We start from the raw sequence: 13,414 nt of genomic DNA on the forward strand, positions 1-13,414 counted from the left end.
TGTGTTTTATTTTGAACCTCCAGGTTTGGATTTATAAATTTGCCTTTAAAATATTTCACGTTTCTTGAGTTAATCAATTTTCTTAATAGGCAATTAAGTTATCTTTATTTTACAAGAGTATTTGTTATTAGTGTTTAATTTATTGTCTCTTTTAATCGTACATATATATATATATATATATATATATATATATATATATGTACGATTTCGGAGGAATATGTATATATATATATATGATATACATATTCCTCCGAAACGACTGGACTGATTCTCATAAAATCTTGTGAGAATCGGCCAACATCTACCATTTTTCGTACTCTTAAATGATAAGAGTAAGCCAGAATAGTTTGCCGGGTTAGCTGGTATACATACAATAATGTAGCTTCAATCAGCGTATACATTTTTTTATTTGCTACACGCGAATGACCTGTCTAAGCGACTTCCTTGAAACATGGTATGGGATATTTGTATGGTAACAGTAGTATTTTTTATAGATATAATATACTAGCTGTTGCCTGCGGTCACGCTTACAATGGCAATTAACAGCTGTCATACCATAGTATTATCACAGATAATATAATAATGTAGAAGATATTATGTTATCTATGTTCATACTTGATGTTATATTTTTTTTACAGCGCCATCTACCGGAATAAAGAATTACGATTGATTCAAAGGAACATAAAATCTCATAGGAATGATATTAGATATACAACTGAAATAGGCAATTGGGCTGATGGTTCGCCTGATGGTAAGCGATCACCACCGTCCGTGAACAGAGCTAGGCTTTTTTTGTTTGTACCTAACCTATACCTAATATGTTTTACTGGATGAACCAATTTTTATGATCCTTTATTTGAAAGCTGGTGCCTTCCATATCAAATTTAAAATTGGTCTCGTTCTGACAAATTTGAAGGCGCTTCAGGTTTTTGTTAAAATAATTATTCCTTATCAAATATTTACTACGATAACTGTAGAAAATTATTTAACCTAATAAATTATGATAAACACAAAAGAAAACAATTAGAAATTATAATAACCAATAGTCATTTAACTAGTAATTAAATATACAACGACATAAATTTGAATTTATAAACCTAATAATTATATTATTTAAATAATCAATGAACAAACAGAAATATTAATGAATTCTTTCAATGACATTGAAAGTTCAAAAGAGTAATTAATAAAAACAGTAATTCACTGGACAGGAAATAAGCGAAGGGAATGAATTGTGGACTTAGAAGGGATAGGGAAGGATTATAGCCGTTCTTATCATTTGGGTATATGAAATTCTAACTGCGCCCCGCGTTTTCACCCACGTAAGTCCCGTAGGAATATCGGAATAAATGTTGCTTATGTGTTATTCCAGTTGTCCAGAATCCAGATGTCTACGTACCAAATTTCATTGCATTTTTTGCGTGAAAGAGTAACAAACATACACATACATCCATCCTCAAAAACTTTCGCATTTATAATATTTGTAGGATAGGATAGCTACAGTCGATTCGTTGACCTACTCGCTATGCATGCATAAAATTTCATAAAAATCAATCAAACTCCGATAGAGATAGAGATGTTAAACACTGGGACAAATTTATTTAGTCATCTATCTTATCTAGACTATATTAGGTCATCTATACTAGATTTCCCCACAATAAATAACAATTTACAAGTCTCATTGAGGTCCTCATCTTGCCTAAAACACAGTAGATCTATTGTTTCTTATAAGCATCTCTTTTGTATACTAAGCGCACATACGATGCGGTCAGGGCATTTGCTTCGCTCAAGGATAAACAAACTACACATATAAACGTAAAATAAATAAACAACACATGTTTTTAAGCGAATTTTTCCACATTTTTTTGGAATCCTTGAGTTCTTAAGATCATAATGCTACGGAACCCACATAATTTTAACATTGATTAAGAAATTATCATTCGTAATTAGGTAACAGACATAACATTATTTAAATGTATAATTTAGATAATTTATTTATAATCAATTGTAATTCAAATGTAATTAGTTTTATTTTATATTATACGACATTTCATGGATGATAAATTTATGTATTTTTTTAAATAAATATAACAAACGTTGTACAAAAAATTAAAATTATTACGAACAAAACTGTTTGTAATTAATTGCATATTTTGAAAAACTTCAGACATACCAATATATCTTATACCTTTAAACGAGCAATTCTTGTATATACGATTCAACGATTTTCATGAAATTTAGTATATATAGTTTAGGGGGTTTCGGGGGGATAAATCGATCTAGCTAGGAATTTTTTTTAGAAAATGTCATATTCGTGTTTTATCGACTTAAACTTACTTGCGTTTGAGTAGTCCCAATTTATTATGATTCTTCCTGACATCTATTGGCGAATAATAATACTGTAAATGCGAAAGTTTGTGAGGATGGATGCATATGTATGCGTGCGTCTGTTACTCTTTCACGCAAAAACTACTAAACCGATTGCAATGAAATTTGCTTCGTAGATAGCTGGACAACTGAAATAACACATAGGCACTTTTACTACTTACGCGGTTTCGACCGCGGGTCACAGCTAGTATAACTTATATGACTGTGGCCTGTTTCCCAGCAGTGGGAGCAATATGGGATGATGATGATGATGCTAGAACTTATAAACATCAATAAATGCAAGATCAGGAAATAAATAAACAAAATAATAATATTATATTATAAGAGAACAATTGTCATCACCAGTCCATATATCCCACTGTTGGGACACAGGCTTCCTGTGACGGTGCAGGCCATATTCCTCATTTCTCCCCGGCTCCGCCCGGTTATCAAGATTCCTGTTTTATCCCAAGGGAGCATTTAATCGGGATAAAAACTATCCTATCACCCAAGTCAGCTTATACCCTGTCTTTATACCAAATCTCGTCAAAATGCGTTCAGTAGTTTCAGCGTGATTGACGGACAATCATCCAAACAAATAAACTTTTACATGTATAATAGAAGTGTCTTTAGAGTCATATAGAATATATAATAATGTGATTGTATTATATGTTTCTAGCTGCGCCCCGCGGTTGCACCCGCGTAAGGCCGTATCCCGTAGGAATATCGGGATAAAAAGTAGCCTTTATGTTATTCCAGTTGTCCAGCTGTCTACGTACCAAATTTCATTGCAATCGGTTCTGTAGTTTTTGCGTGAAAGAGCAACAAACACACACACACCCTTATAAACTTTAACTTTTATAATATTAGTAGGATATGTTGACTTGACTTAATACCTATATTAATAGGACATTAAGAACAAAAAACTGTCATTCAAATCCGTCCAGTATTTCCGGAGATTAGCGTGCACAAAATAATAGATAAATAAACAACTTTTTTGGATTCGTGTTCTATTTAAAGTCCCCTCCATTATTTAATATCTTTAATGTACAGACAGTTTATTACTGTTTTATTATGCGAATGTGTTTTTTAAACAAATTAAATTAATTAAAATTATTCGGGTTTGTCGATGCCATGACGTAATTTAATATTTTCCGATGCTAATGATATAACGTTTCAGGGCTATCTGCATATTTTATTTTAAAGTCGTCATTGATTTTTGATTTGAGCAAATTTCTCGCGTATGTGAGTTAATTACTGTCTTCTCTGCTTGGGTAGACTTGTTTTTTGTGTTTTAAATTATAACAATTTAATTTATCATTCTCATAGAAACCTCTTGGTAGATTATCAAATTTAGTGCAGTCGTTTGAAAGTTAAAATGAATGAATTGATTTAAGTTCAATTGATTATAGTAAATGATTTTTTTAAATTTCATATTCGCAATATAATAGTAATATTCCTTATAAAATAGACTATTTAAATAATAGTCTTTTTGATAACGAGATTATTTAGGTATATTTTCACCGACTTCAAAAACATGGGAGTTATTCAATTCAACTGTTTGGTTTTGTGTGTCACTGTTTTTATTGGATGAACCGATTTTGATGATTCTTCTTACATTCATATTAGGTAAAAACTACACATCTAAATATATATAACTCAAAGGTGTCTGACTGATATAGTGATCTATCAACTCACAGCCTGAACCACTGGACGGATCGGGCTGAAATTTAGCATGCAGGTAGATGTTATGACGTGGGCATCCGCTAAGAAAAGATTTTGATGAATTCTAACCCCAAGGGGATAAAATAAGGGATGACAGTTTGTAACATGATTTATTAAACTGCGCGGGCGAAGCTGCAGGCAATGGCTAGTTACGATTTATAACCACAATAAATCTTTATTCACTTTTACGTATCCAACGTTGCCTATCGCTAGGCTGCTAAAATTACGAATACTAGTCCAGAGAGCAAATCTTAAGGTCAACATGCAATGTTTTTTTGTACACATAAATTAAATTGGAATGTCTGTTTGTTATATTAAAAAAAAAACCAGCTGTTTTTTGAATACATAGTATATGTATATCGTATACGTCACGCGTACAAAATGCATTTTTTTACATTCTTGTCTGGTTCCGGTCTCTGGAACGGCTGTACCGATTTTGACGGGACTATTTCTAGCAGATAGCTGATGTAATAATCATTAGGATAATTTTATTACGACATTCTAGGAAGAAGATTTATTCAGGTGCAACCGCGAGACGCAACTAGTCTGTATTAAAATACAACTTCACTAAATAGTAAATATTTTATTTGACATTGAAAATAAAACAATAAATCATAAATGAAAGGATAATGGTAATTGGCTCGGAATGAATCATTTATCATTGAAATTATAATTTAATAATGAATGGAAAATTCATTAAATTTTGCTCGCAATTAGAATAATATTTATAACAGCTTTTCGGATATCATTATCCCAGAAATCAGTGAAATGATTTTTAACTCCCAGTTTGTGAAACACAGTATTTTCTAGAGTGTGTTGCTTATATTAACTATATTAATAAATCAATGATAAAGGACATTTTTTTATGTTGTCGTCGGCAATGGAGCTATGGCAATGGGTCGCCTGATGGTAAGCGCTACCACCGCCCATGAACATTTGGAGGGGCGTAAGGTCCATTGCAGACCTTACGCCTCTACAAATTGATTGCCGACTTCAAATTGGATACGGATTAAGGATGGATTCACGAGGGGAATAAAGGACTGGGGAAGGGTAAAGAAGAGGATATGGGCTTCCGGCTGCCCCACTCACTGAAACGAAACACAGCAAGTATGCTATTTCACGCCGCTCTTCTGTGGGGTTGTGGTACTGCCCCCGTGCAGCTGGCCCAATTCGTGCCGAAGCGTGCTCGACTACCGCATACAGTGAGATGCTAGAATGCAGAATATGGTGGAATTCCTATATTGGAAAAGGATCTGATCAGTCAACGCCACTTGCCGGTATGGACCCAACTATCGATGAATATATATCCCTCACTATATATCTTTAAGGATTGAAAAATTTTCCTTTGCGCGATTCAGGATATATCGCTACAGAATCTTGGCCGATTGTTTATTAGAAATATAAAATAACTGTCTTTTATTTATACCTCTTATATTAATCATTTTCTTTTGTATTTATTTTGTGTAAATTGTTATTGGGTCTTGAAGCTCTTAAATAAATAATTTATTTTTATTATTACATTACAACAATAAGGTTTCGCACAAATAACCTAGAATTAAAAAAAATGGCCACGCATTGAAATTGTGACCATGCCAAAGGTTATCGATTCAACTAATTTCCTTTTATTTTTCTGGGTTTGTAATTTTGTACTGGATGATCGGATTTTATTGTATCTTTATTTATTTGAAAGCTGGTGCCTCACAGGTGATCTCGTTTAAATGTGGTCTAGGTCTGACAATTTGAAGGCGGAAGTATTCAAAATAGTATTAACTTGTGTTTGAAACGTCGGGTTAATAATATAGTGAATAAATCGCGTTTAAAATCCGTTAAAAAGTCTTTAATTTTTTTTCAAAATAATTATTTATTATTTGTGGTTAAAGCGGTTACATAAATTAAATTAATTAGGTTTGTTTCACCACAGATTTCAACTTAATGTTTCGTTGAAATACGTCTAAAAATAGATGTATGTATGAATTATACTTCTTTGCAGTTAGCTATATTCAATATGGTTTTACTATGGATCAGTCGAACGATATATCTAATAAATATATATAATATATATTGTTTTCACGAATATTGAAGATAAAAATAATGATTTATGGTTCAGGTCTAGTATAGTATTATGTTATCTCCGGAACCACTAGGTAAAAAACACGTATTATACGCACCTGTATTCTTTGTACGAAGAAACGTCATCTAATGCTTGCCTGCGTCGCACCGAGCGTCACATAGCTATGTCAACATCAATACGATCTTAATAAAGTTACCTACTATCTTTAGTTGATATAAGGCGACCGCGCGAGTGACACGTACGTTCAATAGTGATAAGAGTGATATAAATTATCGGTAAGTTTTGTTATCTGTGCATGTGAATTTGGCGGCGATTTTGAGTTTTTTTTTCTTCAATCGTCTTTTGTTTTTTTTTTTTTGGAAGTTTTGGCGTTTCTAAAATTTTTTATCGATTTCAAATTTTTTATTTGGATACCAGCTTTTTAAATTATCATTTATCGGCAGTTTATTTTAAATTTTTAAATATTACGTTTTGAATCGATTTTTTCAGAGTATTATTATAATATTTATTACAACAATATTATAAATCATATTTTACATTATCTAATTGTCTGTTAATATTTAACCACTAATTTATTGCTTTTTAATCATTTAGGTGATTTAAAATTTACAATATAGTTAAATAAAATAATGTTTTGACCTGTCTAGCTGCTAAACATTAATCTATACTAGCTTTTAGACTACGGCTTCGCTCGCTTAGTTAACGAATAACATATACAATCACGAGGTTTTACTCGCCCACTTCCCCTTCCCGGGGGATGAAAAGTGACCTTGGTCCTTTCTCGGGACTCAAAGTATTTTTGTACTAGATTTTATCCAAACCGGTCCAACGATTTAAGCGTGACAAAGAGACACATATAGACAGATTTTAATTCACTTTTATAACTACTATATAACTTACTAACTGCACTCCGCGGTTTCACCCGCGTAAGTCCATATCCTGTAGGAATATCGGGATAAAAAGTCGCCTATATGTTATTCCAGTTGTCCAGCTATCTACGTACCAAATTTTATTGCAATCGCTTCGGTAGTTTTTGCTTGAAAAAGTAACAAACATACACACATCCTTACAAACTTTCGCGTTTATAATATTAGTAGGAGTAGGATAATTAGGGATTTATAATTTAAACTTGCTAATGTTAATAATAATTATGAGTTAAAATTCATAATTATTTAATTATGATAATTTTAATGTGTCTGGGTTTTTTATTATTTTATAAACGTGCTGTAAATAAGTAGAATTGTTTAATCTAAAAAGTAATTATTGTACTAGACCAAATTTAATTGTAACCACACGGGAGGCACCGGCTTTTAAAATAAAAGAAAAATCGTCAAAATCGGTTTAGCCACTCGGAAGATCTAAGGTAGCAACAAAAGAAATAAACATTCAAATTGAGAACGGCCTTCCTTTTTGAAGTCGGTTGAAAATAACTTCAAAGGAAACTTAGCGAAGTTTAATCAAAAAATCAATACAATATTTTCTTGTGTTTGATTTTGCAAGAATATTACACACTAGCGGTCTGCCCCGGTTTCGCCCGTGTTACATATATTGCCTATAGCCTTTCTCAATATCGGCTATCTAATAACGAAAGAATTTTTCAAATCGGACTAGTAGTTCCTGAGATTAATGCATTCAAAAAAACAAACTCTTCAGCTTTATAATACTAGTAAAGGTTTAATGAGGATTTTAAACGCGATTTCTTTACTATTCTACTAGCTTTTGCCCGCGGCTTCGCATTAAATTCGGTATAATATAATAATATAATGAATAAAATGCATTTGAAACCAATTAAAATGTATTTAAAATTTAATTAACTCATTTTGTGAATGACCGTTTGATTAGTCATTATATATTTGTTTATTTTTACCTTAACTTGACCAGTATTAACCGTGTGGTTGCTAAAATAACGCCTCTTTGGACTAGTGGTTAACGGGTGTGCGTAGAACCAAGGGGCCCTGGGTTCTATATCCGGTGGGGACGCCTACTTGTCTAAAAAGATAATCGATCAGCGAAACATATGTTTTTCATCTGCCCCATACCCCAGTAGAAGACACGGAACTTCGCTATGTGAATTACATATACAAATAATAAAACCCACTTACGATCTTTGTCAAAAATTATCGCGGTTTCACCCGCGTAAGTCTGTATCCCGTAGGAACATCGAGATAAGAAGTTACCTATGTGTTATTACAATTGTCCAGCTTCAGCCAAATTTCATTGCAATCGGTTCAGTAGTTTTTGCGTGAAAGAGTAACAAACACACTTACATCCTCACAATCTTTCGCATTTATAATATTAGTAGGATAGGATACTAGTATGATGCAGGTTATTCAAGCGATGCATACATATGGGAGCACGCGAAATATCTCATATCTTTCATTGCTTCTTTTAAAGATTTCAAGGTCCTGTTTCACACACGTGAATAGAAATATTCAAACGTGTCGTTAATAGATCACGAGGCGGTTTTTTTAACGAGTTACCCACGTAGCTTTTAACCAATGAATAATTAAATCCCCTGCGTTAAATGACTTGTTTGAATTGATTTGTTGATTTATCAATAGCTATAACAATTATTTGCTTTATATATGCTTGTTTTAAAAAAAATCCTTATGAGGAAAAAGATTATATTGTTTTCGGGTTTTCTGTTTTTTATATGATAGCGGATAATTGAGCCTCGTTCGCCTGGTGGTAAGCGATCACCACCGCCCGTGAATCACCACCGCCCGTGAACAGAGTAGGGGTCTGGCCTCGAATGCTGCCATCGTTCCTGCCTCCGTGTGATTTATGGGGTAAAACTGTCCTTTATCCTTTCTCGAGTCTCATTTTATCAGATAAATATTCTTTTATTAAATTTTTTCACATAAAAAATTCATCTAAATCCGTTCAGTGGTAGGCGTCAAGAAGAGATGGACAAACTTTTGCATTAATTATACTTGTATGGACTACATGTACATGTGTTTACCCCATGACATATTGCAGGCATATAATCTTCTACTAGACTCCTTTAGACTCGATTTTGACCCACTTCAAACTGAGAGATTTCATTAATTCCATGATTATCCTGATTAGGATCTCCAGGCTTACGCAATACCTATACTCTGCATAAGATCAAGTGAGACAATTTAGTTGAGTCTATCGATAGACCGTGTTATTTAGTTTTTTACAACTCTAATTAAAGTTAACGTCATGGTCAAAATATAACGCTAGCAGGATACGAAGGCCACATGGGGGCGTCATAAACGACCTCTAACTAAAATAAGAAACTCTTAAATCAAACCATATTTAACATTTTTTAAAATGGCCTTAGAGTTGTTTGTATATTTCCTATCTATCGGATATCAATTAACTAGTTTTGATAAATAGAGGTTAAGGGATCCACAGAGAAATACCGGACCTGCAATAAAAGCAAAAGTATCTTCTAATACTCAGAACTAGACCCAATTTAAACGGAAGCACATGGAAGGCATCACCTATCAAATCAAAAAATAATAATCTAAATCGCTTCATCCAGGAAAGAGAAATGAGGTAACTGAAAAAACATACAGTCGAATTGAGACTTCTCTTTTTGAAGCCGGTTAATAAATAGAAAAAGTCAATGCTTTATTACATGATGTTTGTATTCAGAGTTAATTCATTGTCAAGGTGATAAGTGCGATGTCCATTTATTTGCGTTTGTCGTAAGGGGGCGTCCATTGATAGCGTGAGCTTTTTAAATTTTTGGACCCTCTCCTGACCCTTTGGTGATATTTCGTGAGGAGGGGGGTGAATAGTATCATCAACCCTTGCCACTATTACAATTTTACGTGAAGAAAAGAGAGAAGAGATGAAATTTGGCATTTTATGCGTAATTTGGTCCAACTTAAGATATAGGATAGTTTTATTTTCGATTAATTATCCCAATACTTATAATCTTAATATTTTCAATTATTACGCAGCCACAGCAACGCCCGGCCGGGTATGCTAGTCATGAATAAAAAAAATATATATACATATATATATTTAACTCGACTCACTTGAATGCTTCGCGCAATGGACGCCCCCCAAGTTAAAATGATGATATAACCTTATGTGAATAGCTGTGTACACATTTAAACTTAATAGTCTTAGTAGAGAAATGAAGAGACATGGAGATTTTCCGTGTGTTTAAAGATTGGAATTTTGTACACTGTTCTTATAAGTAAATACATTTTATTATACTAGCTTTTGCCTGCGGCTTCGCACGCGTTTAATTCGTAGTGCACCTTCCTCTTTAATCTATTCTATCCATTAGTTTCGGAGTTTAGTGCGATCAAAGAAATAAACAGTTCAACTTTATATTATTAGCATACTAGCTGTAGCCAGCGGCGTCACTCGCGCGGTATCCGGGTAAAAAATAGCCTATGTGCTAATCCAGACTACAATCTATCTCTGTACCAAATTTCATATAGATACGATAAGCTGTTTTCGGGTGAGAGAGTAACAAACACCCAGACATCTATCTAAACTTACAAACTTTAGCGTTTATAATATTAACAGGATATATTCTGCTACAAGGATAGTCAAACAAAATAATTTATTCTTGATTTCTTTATAAATTATAATAATAAAAAACTTGTACGTCAGTTTTCATTTTAATAGTTGTAATAAATATTAATAAATATTTTTAATATAATTTAAAATCTTCAATATTCATATAAAGATTTTAAAATATTATCTAACAAGGAAAACCTTGAAGCTCCGAGGTTGGATGCTTCAAAAAAACTAATCGATACCTGTTTTTTTGTTAGGTCGGTTAAAAAATACATTATACAAATTATTGTAATTTCGCATTTCCGGAAAAGTACGACCGCGACCTTTTTTCAAGGTATATCGAAGCCTTAATCATTAAGTTATTAAGTTGATCTCGCTGTACTTGAAAATCTTTAAAGAGACTATATATACTAAAAGTTTTTTTATTCGATAGAGAGAGATTTAGAGATTTCGTCTTTATTCGATAGAGAGAGATTTCTAGATGGTGCCCTCAGCTTTGTCCGCGTGGTCTTACTAATTTCCCATAGTACAAACTTTCATCCCCTATTTTATCCCCTTGGGGGTAGAATTTATCAAAATCCTTTCTTAGCGGATGACGTCATAACATCAAAATATTTCTATTAGTAATTAATTAAAGCAGTATACACAATCTTTGGAGAGTATAAAAATTAAAACATGTACACTAATTACTCATATTCTCTTAGTTATTATAAGATTATCTGCGCTAAAATGAAGCTTCTGTCACTGTCTAGCCTTATAAAAACCAAGCCATAACATCGCTGTTACGACACGCAAGACAAACGAACAAACACACTTTCGCGTTTATAATATCAGCAAGGATCGTCCCAAATACATTTAAGTTATCAAACATCACAAAATTGTGAACTAAACACTAGTTTTAACAAGGCATTGTGATTCTGTCTGTTGGCAGCCTAACCAAGGATCTCTTACATCACACTACAGGAAAACCAGATACAGTTTAATACGTACAAGTATTTATAAGTAGTTACCTAATCTTATATCCTTTGAACGGATTACGAAAGAAGGTTATATATTTGAAAGTATTTTAAATGAGAAATTTTGAAAGGATAGAAAAAATTTGATCACGAGGCGGGATTCGAACACACGTTTTTTGCCAAACCCGAATGTGATCAAATTTCTTCTATCCTTTCAAAATTTCTCACTTATAAAGGATTTCAATGCTACAAAACTAAAAATTAAGTATTTTTAAAGTTTTAAATATGCTTATATAAGCTGCACCTGTAAGTTTGAATGTAACCCACTCCTTTAGACTCACTCCCACTGGACTCACACTCACAGGACCCACTCCTTGAGACTACTTGATCGGTGGCAATATAATAGGATCGCCAGTTTTTGATAATTTCCTTACGTATGCTCAGTATAAAAGCAGGTGTGATAATATATTTGATTCTATCAAGAGTTATTTCAAATACATTTACTAAATATGGTGTTGCATTGTATGTAATACTAGCGGTTTGCCCTGCTTCGCCCGTGGTACATATATAGGCTTCCTCAATAAATGGGCTATCTAACACTGAAAAAAATTTCCAAATCGGACTAATAGTTCCTGAGATAAGTGCGTTCAAACGAGAAAACTCTTCAGCTTTACAATATTAGCATAGATTTTTTATATTTATAACAAGCCTTCCCTGATTTAAAAAGTTGCCTATGTCAATCGTCTAATCAAACATACTTTCACATATATAATGTTCGTAAATAATTGTTAGATTATATTTTGGAGGTCGAAACTTGTGATTTATTTTATGATTTATATCAAACAAGCTGCGCCCCGCGGTTTCACCCGAGTAAGTCAGTATCGGGATAAAAAGTTGCCTATATGATATTCCAGTTGTCCAGCTATGCTATACATACTAAATATACTACGTACAAATTTTTACATATCTATACGTACCAAATTTAATTGCAATCGGTTCAGTAGTTTTTGCGTGAAAGAGCAACAAACACACACACATCGTTACAAATTTTCGCATTTATTATATTAGTAGGAAGGACAATGGGCCAGTTACACAACTTACTGATAAAAGGCTCTGCTAGTAGTCTATCAGTTACTTCAAAGTTACCAAGGTGCTCATCTCGGCTGTATTTTTATTGGTTTTGTAACCCGACGGCTGACCTTGACCGCCTCCTTGGTACAGTGGGTAAAGCGTGAGCGTAGAATCGAGGGGTCCTGGGTTCGATTCCCGGCGGGGACGCACAAAAAAAAAAAGGTCTCGGTCTGGCAGGACACAGAAGGCTGATCACCTACTTGTCCATAAAGAAAATTGATCAGTGAAACAGATGTATAGCATCTGCCCCATACCCCACTAGGGAACACGGGACTTCACTTTTAACTTAACCCGACGGCTCTGTGATTTTCCAACCGATTGATTCTTTTAGTGCTTGATAGGTAATTGATAATGGTCCCATTTTATAATTTGTAGTGTTGAAAGATCACGGAGGTTTTTTGTAGAAAGTATAATAACATCCAATAATAATTAATTATTTGCCGTTTTAATACTATTCAGTCATTTGTAATGCTTTAACAAATAAGCTAACTGTCCAACTGTCCAGTGAGAGACACGGAATAATTGCAGAGTTTTACGACGTTTTTAACGATCTATGGTCACAGACTGCGATGAAATATCTTGAGGGAAATCACAACAACCTGTTGAAATATTAGAAACCAATTTATTCTGTGGCACAAGAAAATATTGGCTTCAT

The 13,414-nt window shown here is 33.3% G+C and overlaps 1 protein-coding gene across 1 annotated transcript in view; it reads left to right on the forward strand.

Moving 5' to 3' along the window:
• The first annotated feature begins 6,370 nt into the window (after positions 1-6,370).
• The window catches only part of LOC119838163 (fatty acyl-CoA reductase wat-like), a 44,746-nt gene continuing 37,702 nt past the window's right edge, over positions 6,371-13,414 (forward strand). The window contains exon 1 of the mRNA XM_038364006.1: positions 6,371-6,438. The gene's annotated coding sequence lies outside the window, so the exon portion shown is untranslated. The remainder of the gene's footprint in view (positions 6,439-13,414) is intronic.

Source organism: Zerene cesonia, unplaced genomic scaffold (assembly GCF_012273895.1).
Source record: "Zerene cesonia ecotype Mississippi unplaced genomic scaffold, Zerene_cesonia_1.1 Zces_u001, whole genome shotgun sequence".
Taxonomy (NCBI): Eukaryota; Metazoa; Arthropoda; class Insecta; order Lepidoptera; family Pieridae; genus Zerene; species Zerene cesonia.